Genomic DNA, 9,170 nt, shown 5'->3' on the forward strand with positions numbered 1-9,170 from the left:
TTGAGTTCACAGTGTAAGAGCAAAAGGATTAGGAGAATTTTTGGAATTAGGTGAGAGGGGACAATGGCTGTGATGCAGATGATAAAGATCATGAAGATGACACTATTAGGAAGAGGTATGACTGACCTCGGCAACGGCCTCATGAGGAGGAGCTTGAAGTCTGGATTGGAGGGTGACTCGTCTCACTTGAGCACTGGATGGAGGACAGTGGCACTCTTGATACTGAGAAACTGGGGAGGCTGGACTTTTAGAGAATGCGCACACAGCTCAGCTCACAGTTCACCTCTAGGGCACCTGAATTACACCTGGTGTGTGTCACATACATGCACAGGTAGAGCTGCGGGGAGGGCTTGTTTTGGGAACACGCCTTTGACTCTCAACCAGATAGATCAGTAACAGGAGCTCAGGGCTGAACTGAAAGGGAAATTTGAAAGTGAAGAGACTGGGACCTAGTCACTAGTTAGCGTTCCTACCTGCTCTAATTAAATGAAGCTGTTTCAGATGGTGACAAAAGTCCTGCCGACAAACAATGGGGTGCAATGAAGGAGCACCCTGGGTGCACTGGTTTCAAATACTCTGTGCAGGAAATCTCTTCCTGAGGCTGATATTTGAGCAGAGTGTAGAATGACGTGATGGAATTCAGTAATGCACATAGCCCTTGGCTAGAACACAGAGGGCAGAGGGACTACGCAGAGAAATGACTGAATAAAGCCTTTTTTATTTTTTTATTTAATTTTTATGGTGCATGTCATATAGCAAGGTACCAGTATAGTTGTAGGGAACAAATAGGTGTAAGGAAGTATCAGGATTTAAAAGTGGCAGCTTGTATAAAATGTTGTAGATAGCATGATTATTTTGGCCTTTTCTCTAAAACAGGGAGCCATTAGCAGATTTTGAGTAGAAGGACGACATGATAGGACTTATTTTTTGAAAGGATAGCTGGTGCTTTTATACTGTGCAACTTGGCTGAACTGGAAGTGTTTCCAGAAGTCTTTCCAGAATGGTTGTAGGCCACAGAGACATTGGTACTATATTTAGCAGTTGGAAGTGAAGCAGCAGCCATATGCTCTGAAGGTCAGAGTGGACCCCTGGTGTGGCCATAACTCTTGGCATGGGACTGCCTATCTGCTGACTCATGCTGTTGGCATGATGTCCCAGTTGTGTCTGTATCACTATGGCTCCTACCAGAGCTTATTTAGCTTCTTGTACTGCTGGATCAGGCTTATGTGCCACCCACAGCAGGCCGTTGGCTTCTGTAGGTCACCCCTGTGACAGAAGTCGGAGGTGGACACGGGGTCCAGTTCATATTTATTTTCTCCAATTTCATGTCCAGCTTTTCAACCTGACTGACAGGCTAACAGTTCATGGAGATCTCAGGCCATCGGAGACAAAGCCAGCAGCATCCCATAGACTTCTTCACCAGCTCCCATAATTGCAGAAGTTCTGTTCCTTGGAATAAACCCCACATTCCATCCATCACCTTCCTAGTGCTTCTATTGCTGACTGAATCCTGACATAAACGATCTTTACCATCAGGTTCTTGGCTCAGTAGAACAAAGAATGAGAGACTTTTCAGAAGGCAAATCACAATGGTTCAGAACAGGTGTGCTAGTGGCTTGGATTGGTGTCCTAACTGTGAAAGTAGTGAACACTGTTTAAATTCTCAATATATTATTTTGTACATCTGCCTTTTTTCTTTTCTGAGATAACTGCAATCCCCAAACATGTATCAAATCTTTTCTCTATCTTCTAGTGCAGATGAAATTTATAACAGCTCTAGGATCTTATTTATTTGATATGTTTTCCTCCACATTTTATTGCAGTATAACATGAATTTTTAAAAAATGGTCCAAAGCATAAGTGTACAGGTCATTACATTTTCATGACACTCTTATGAAAGCAAGATTAAGAAACAGAATAATGCCAAGATCTCAGGATCCATTTTAATTCTATAATGAAGTCACCAATACCAAAGGTTATTACTATCCTGACCTCTACTGCCTGGCTTAGTTGGACTGTTCTGATCATGATGTATAGTTTTTGTTGTCAAATATTTATTTGCTAATATTTTACTAGGATTTTTTTTTTTTGCACCAATGTTCATCAGGGATATTGGTCTATATTTTTTTTTGAAGTATCCTCTGGTTTTAGTATTGGGGTGATACTGGCTTCTTAAAATGAATTTGGAAGTATTCTATACTCTTCTATTTCATGGAGTAATTTAAGGAGTATTATTGGCATTAATTCTTCTTTTAAAGTCAGGTCGAATTTAGCTGAGAATCCAACTGGTCCTGGGCTTTTCTTTGTTGGAAAATTGTGTTTTTGGGGGGAGTGGTGGTGCTGGTGGTGGTGGTGGTGGTGGTGTGTGTGTGTGTGTGTGTGTGTAAAACATGAGGTTATGATGCAATGGATTTTTTTTTTTTAGTCGGAACCTCATTAAATTGCTAAGGCTGGTCTTGAACTTGCAATCAGCCTCCTGAGTTGTTGGAATTGCAGGTTGTGCTACTGTACATGGCTTGGAAGGCTTTTTATTACTGCTTCAATTTCATTGCTGGTTATCTGTTTAGGTTCTCTATATCCACTTGGTCCAAGTTGGGTAGGTCACATGTCTATAAATTTATCCATTTCTTCTAGATATTCTAGATATGTTTTGCTGTGTAAGTTTTCAAAGTAATTCCTGATGATTTATTGGATTTCAGAGATATCTGGGGCAATATCTCCCTTTCCATCTCTTCTCTCTTGGTTCGTTTGGCTAACAGTTTATTAATCTCATTCATCTTTTCAAAGAACCAATTCTTTGTTATCTTTAACCTTTGTATTTTTATTCTACATTTTATTAATTTTGACTGATATTTCCTTTTACTGTTTTTTTAAAAAAATTATTATGTGGTGCTGAGGATTGCACCCAGTGCCTCACACATGCTAGGCAAGCACTCTGCCACTGAGCTACAACCCAAGGCCCCTTTAACTGGTTTTGAAATTGGTTTGTTCTTGCTTTTCTAAGACCCTAAGATATATTATTAGGCAATTTATTTGGCATTTTCCAGATTTTCTTAAAATATAAGAACTCACAGCTATAAACTTTTTTCTCAGAACTGCCTTTACTCTGTCCCAGAGATCTGGTATATTATATTTATATTCTTGTTTGACTCTAAGAATTTAAAAATTTCTCTGGATTTCTTCTGAAACCATTCATCATTCAAAAGTACATTATTCAATCTCCTTTTGTTTATAGTTTTCGGTCTATTTTCTTGCTACTGATTTCTAATTTTATTCAATTAGGATCTGATAAGATACAAGGAATTATATAAAATTTTTTCTATTTGCTATGACTTGTTTTGCAGGTTAAAATATGGCCTATGGTGGAGAAATTTCCATGAATAGTTGAGAAGAAAGTGTATTCAGCTCTTGTTCGATGAATTAGTCTATAGATGTCTGTTAAGTCCATTTGATTTATAGTATTTTTTAGGTATAAGTGTCTTTGCTGATCTCATGTCTGGGTGACCTATCTATTGCTGAAAAACATGTATTGAAATCACAAAGTACTATCATATCAGGATCTGAGACTTGATATCAAGTAGCATTTGTTTTATATAATTAAGTTTTCCAACATTTGGGCATAAATATTTACTATCACTTTATCTTCTTGTTGTATTTTTTCCTATACCACTGTGTGATGATTCTGTATATTCTGATTAATTTTTGACCTGGTTGTTGAATATGAGAGTAGGTGCTTTCCTTGCTTTCAGGTTCCAAATACATCAAGTATCATTTTGCATTCTTTTGCTTTTGGCCTGAACATGTCTTTGCCTATGAGGTGTCTCTTGAAGGGAACAGAGTTGGGTCTTGTTTTTTAATCCTGTCTGCCTGCCTATTGTCTTTTAATTGGAGAATTGAGGTCATTTACATTCAGTATTATAAAGATGTGTTTATTATTTCCTGATATTTTGATTTCTAATTCTCATTTGTTTACTGCTCATCTAAGAGATTTATTCTTTCCCAAGCTCTTTTTACCCCACATTTTTTTAAATGTAGGATTTCTTTAAGTTTCATCTGCTATTCTCCCTTAGTAGTCATGAGTTATTTTAGTTTATACTTATCTTGGAAGGTTTTTATTTCTTTTTTTTTTTAAATTTTAATATTTATTGTTTAGTTTTCGGCGGACACAACATCTTTGTATGTGGTGCTGAGGATTGAACCCAGGTCACACGCATGCCAGGCGAGCGTGCTACCGCTTGAGCCACATCCCCAGCCCTGGAAGGTTTTTATTTCTCCTTGGATTCTGAAGAATAGTTTTGCTAGATAGAGCAATCTTGGTTGGCAGTTATTTTAAGGTCTTGACGTAATATTGTTCCAAGTCTTCTGGAATTTAGGATTTCTGTTGAGAAATCCAATGTTTCTCTGATTGGCTTATCTCTAAATGTGACCTGACATTTCTCTCCTGAGACTTTTAAAATTGTATCCTTATTCTGAATATTTGTCATTTTAGTTATAGTGTGTTGTGGAGAGGTTCTTTTCTGGTCTTATCTGTTTGGGGTTCTAAATGCCCCCAGTATCTGGATGTCCATCTAATTCTTAAAGTTCAGAATATTTTAATAGTATTATTTCACTGACTAGGCTATCGATGCAATTAGCCCCTATCTCTGCTTCTTCCTCTGTACTTAAGCACCTTATTAAGTCTTTTAATGTTTCAGAGTTCTTGGATATTTTGATCAGTTTCTTATTTTGTCTTTACTACTGTCAGAATGTTCCAGAGTATCTGCCTTGTACTCAAGCTCTGAACTTCTTCCATTTGATCTAATCTGTTGGAGTCTCTCAGCTGAGTTTAACTTATTGTGCCTTGCTTTTGCAGAATTCTTTTTCAGAATATCTTTATTGAAATGCATTTTCATAACCCATACTTCCCCCTTAGTTCATTGCTTAGATCTTCATTTAATTTACTGATCATTTTAACAATTTTTGAATTCTTTTTCTGGCATTTCATTCACTTCAATGTCTGACTTTGTCAACTTTTTGGTGACTTGTATTGTTTCCTTGTTTTGCTGAGATCCTATATTTGTACATCTGTTGTGATGGACTTTTTGTTTTTATGTATCTTCTAGTGATCTCTTTAAAATTACCTTCAGCCCAGTGATTATGCCAGTTGGATGTGTTGATACTAAAATAATCAAAGTGCTAATTTCAACTACCAGCACCACTTTGAGAGGAGAAAGTAACTGACAGTAACAGTGGTAATTTAAAAGCAAACTAAATATCAACAAGTGCTATGAGAGTGGGTGTAAAATATAGAATATGCTAAAAAAATCAAGCATTAATGATGCTATACTTCATACTAAATTATACTGCAGGAAGAGGGAAAAGAAGAGAAAGGAAAGGGAGGCAGAAAAAAGGGAGAAAGGGAATACATATAAGAAGGAAGAAGGAGCAAGAAAACCCCAATTAATTGAAAGAATACATCAAACGAGTTGGAATCATAAAAAAACCAATGAGGGAAGACACAACAAAATACAAAAAACAGGGGCTAGGGTTGGGGTTCAGTGGTAGAGTACTCACCTAGCATGTGTGAGGCCTTGGGTTCGATCCTCAGCACCACATAAAAATAAATAAAGGTACTGTGTCCAACTACAACTAAAAAATATTTTTAAAAATTTGGAGGGGGGGGCTGGGGATGTGGCTCAAGCGGTAGCATGCTCGCGTGGCATGCGTGCGGCCTGGGTTCAATCCTCAGCACTACATACAAACAAAGATGTTGTGTCCGCCGAAAACTAAAAAATAAATATTAAAAATTCTCTTTAAAAAAAAATTGGGGGGCCAGGGTTGTGGTAGAGCACTTGCCTTGCATGTGTGAGGCGCTGGGTTCAATTCTCAGCAACACATATAAATAAATGAATAAAATAAAGGTCCATCACAACTAAAAAAAAATACTTAGATTTTAAAAATAACAACAACAACAAAAAAAACAGCTAATGCAACAATAGTCAAGATTTGCTCCTTGCTGAAATTTAAAATGGAGACTTTTTTTCATACGCTAATATACAAATGTGGGCTCACCTTCATAGTTTTCAGTTCTTTGGGTAAAATAGCATACAGCAGAGGTATGGTGTAGCCTAGCAGTTGGAGTGTAGGGTGGCAGCTGGTGGCTAGGGGCTGGCAGGGTGCAGTGTGGTGGCGAGAGGCAGGGGTGTGGGGCTGCAGCTGGGGTACGTGTATGTGACAGCGGCTAATGGCCAGAGTGTGGGACTGTGGCTAGGTTATGGAGGGCTGGTGGTGTGGTCAATAACGGCTAGGAGTGGAGCTATATACTGTTCCATAGGCACCACTCTGCTTGACGGAGGCTCTTGATGGAGGCACAGTGCAGGTACATACATTCACTGCCCCCCGAGGAGCTACACTCTTTGGAAGTGTTGTACACTTTGCTCTACCCTACCTCACTCCCACTGCAGACTCTGGTGTGTGTGTCAGGAGAAGGGGGCTCCGCGGCCTAAGCTCAGTCTATTTACACAGGTTACAGGGCCAGCCTGTTGAAAAGGCATTCCATATATTGGTGGGATGAAGCTGCAGAGATTTACTTGCTTCCTCATGTGTAAGTTTAAAAATGATCTTTGCACAATGACTGCCCACCACAGTTCTCCACTAACAAATTGAAAAACACATCAATTCATGTTCGTTAGGTGGCTTTATCTCCTATTGCAGCTAAACTCGGGACTGATTTTCAATTCTTCCACTGTTTCCAGACTTACCTGATGGTGCAAGTTCTGGGTTCTGGGTTAACAAATAATTTCTGTTTTCTAGTTTAGTAGCTAGAATTTGAGTCTCTACAAGTCTCTGACCTGCAACATTGAATCTGTGCATTCCTTCCATCCCTTATCTCTGATCTGATAGCTGTTTTCTCAGTCTTTTGATTCCAAACTCAACTTCCCATTACTTCTCCCATAAGCTGATTTTTTTTTCATATTCATTCAAAATATTTTCCAATTGTTCATTTTTTTTTCTTTGGTTCACATGGTGTTCTTTGATTCACTTAGCAATGTTTTTGGAAATTCAAAAATATTTTTTAAATTAACCAAATTTCCTGAGTTAGTGATATGTAATTGTGATCAGAGAATATACTTAGGTCTTCATTAAAATTTTTGACCTATAGACTACAGCATATTGTTTAAAGAATGTTAAGTCTTCTATATCCTTGCTGGATTTCCTTAAATTATTGAGAATAGGGAGTTGAAATCTCCATCTTAGTAACTATTTTTACCTCCAAATTTTTGTTTCATGTATGTGGTGTCTTGTTAGGGGCATATTTATCCATAATTGTCTTTATTTTACTGAGGGGATTACTCTTTTATCAATTAAATAATGTCCCTCTTTGTCTTTAGTGACTTTTTAAAAGCTATTTTATCTTATATTAGTATAACCACCCCTGTTGTCTTGTCACCACTATTTGGATGGTATATTTTTTCCATCTTTTCATTAATTTTCCATCTACTAACTTTCAGCCTCTTTTTGCTTATTTACAAAGCTAAATTTATTATGTCTGCATTTTGCTATTTGTTTTACATGTCTCATATCTTTATTTCCCTTTTCTTCCCTAATTGTTGTCTTTTGTGTCTAATTGGTATTTTATAATGTATCATTTATATTTTTGTGTGTGTGGTGTTGGGGATCAAACTTGGGGCCTCATACATGCCAGGCAAGTGCTCTATCACTGAGCTACATCCTTTAATTCTTCTTAACCTTGGGGGTAAAGTTACATTCTTAGTGGTTACTCTAAGAATTAAATATATACATTAGCTTTAAAAATAAATCAATTTTTGGCTCCTGTATAGCTCCCTTCCTCTGCCTCCTTCGTGCCATCACTAATACAATGTGACACAATTCCATCTTAATATATTAAGGGTCCGATAATTTACAATTATTTTATGGTATTGTTTTTACCAGTTACGAATATGGCTATATTTATATTTATCTAACAACATTAACAAAACTTAATTTCCTCATGTAGATTCAAGTTGCCATCTGTTAGTACCTCCTTTCAGCCCAAAGAATTTTTTTTTAAAATAATTTTCCTTGTTAGGCAGTTCTGAGAGCAACAAATTGGTTCAGTCTTTATCTGATATTGTCCTTATTGGAGATTTTGCTGGATGTGAAATTCCTGGTTAGCAGGTTTTTCTTTTTTGAGAGTGCTTTTAGGTTCATTCCACTGCTTTTTGATCAGTTTCTTTTTTTTTTTTTTTTGAGAGAATATCTTAATATTTTTTAATTTTCGGCGGACATAACATCTTTGTTTGTATGTGGTGCTGAGGATTGAACCTGGGCCGCACGCATGCCAGGCGAGCGCACTACTGCTTGAACCACATCCCCAGCCCTTGATCAGTTTCTTATAAGAAACTGACACTCTTATTGAGGATGATACATGATGAGATATTTTTTCTCTTGCTGCTTTCAAGATATTCTTAGTTCAACTGTCAGAAGCCAAGGACAATCATGTGGCTCTCTATCACAGTTTGAGTAGGTGTTGGTATGAGTTTATCCTACTTAGGCCTTCTTGAGATTCTTGTAGATGTGCATGCTTAGTCAGCTTTGGGAAGGTCTGACCATTGTTGTTTTTGGTGCTGAGGATTGGATGCAAGGCCTCCCTAAGCAGGTGCTTTACCACTGAGCCACACCTCCAGCTTGTATTGTTTTTTCAAACTTTTTTTTCTGATCTTGTCCTTATATTATGTACACGTTGGTATGGTTGCAAAAATAAAAAAATAAAAAAATGAACAGAACCTACAAGTCCTTGAGGTTCTGTTCATTTTTTTATTCTTCCTATTTTTCAAAGTACATAATTTCTATCCATCTATTTTCCAGCTCAAATCTGTGTTGAGCCCTTTAGTGAGTTTTTCCATTTCAGATCTTACACTTCTCAGCTCCAGAATTTCCATTTGGTTCATTTTTAAGCAGTCTGTCTCTGCACTGACATTCTCTATTTGGTGAGATCATCACTATACTTTTAGTTCTTTATACATGTAGTTCTTTACATTTGTAACAGCTGCTTTCAGGTCTTTACTAAATTCAATACCTGAATGTTCTCACAGGAAGTTTCTTCTGCTTTTTTTTATTTTCCACTGTGAATGAATTGTATGATGCTCCTTAACTTATAAGGGGGTTGCTTCCTAATAAACCCACTGGAA

The sequence above is a fragment of the Urocitellus parryii genome, chromosome 15, assembly GCF_045843805.1.
Source record: "Urocitellus parryii isolate mUroPar1 chromosome 15, mUroPar1.hap1, whole genome shotgun sequence".
In the NCBI taxonomy this organism is placed as follows: Eukaryota; Metazoa; Chordata; class Mammalia; order Rodentia; family Sciuridae; genus Urocitellus; species Urocitellus parryii.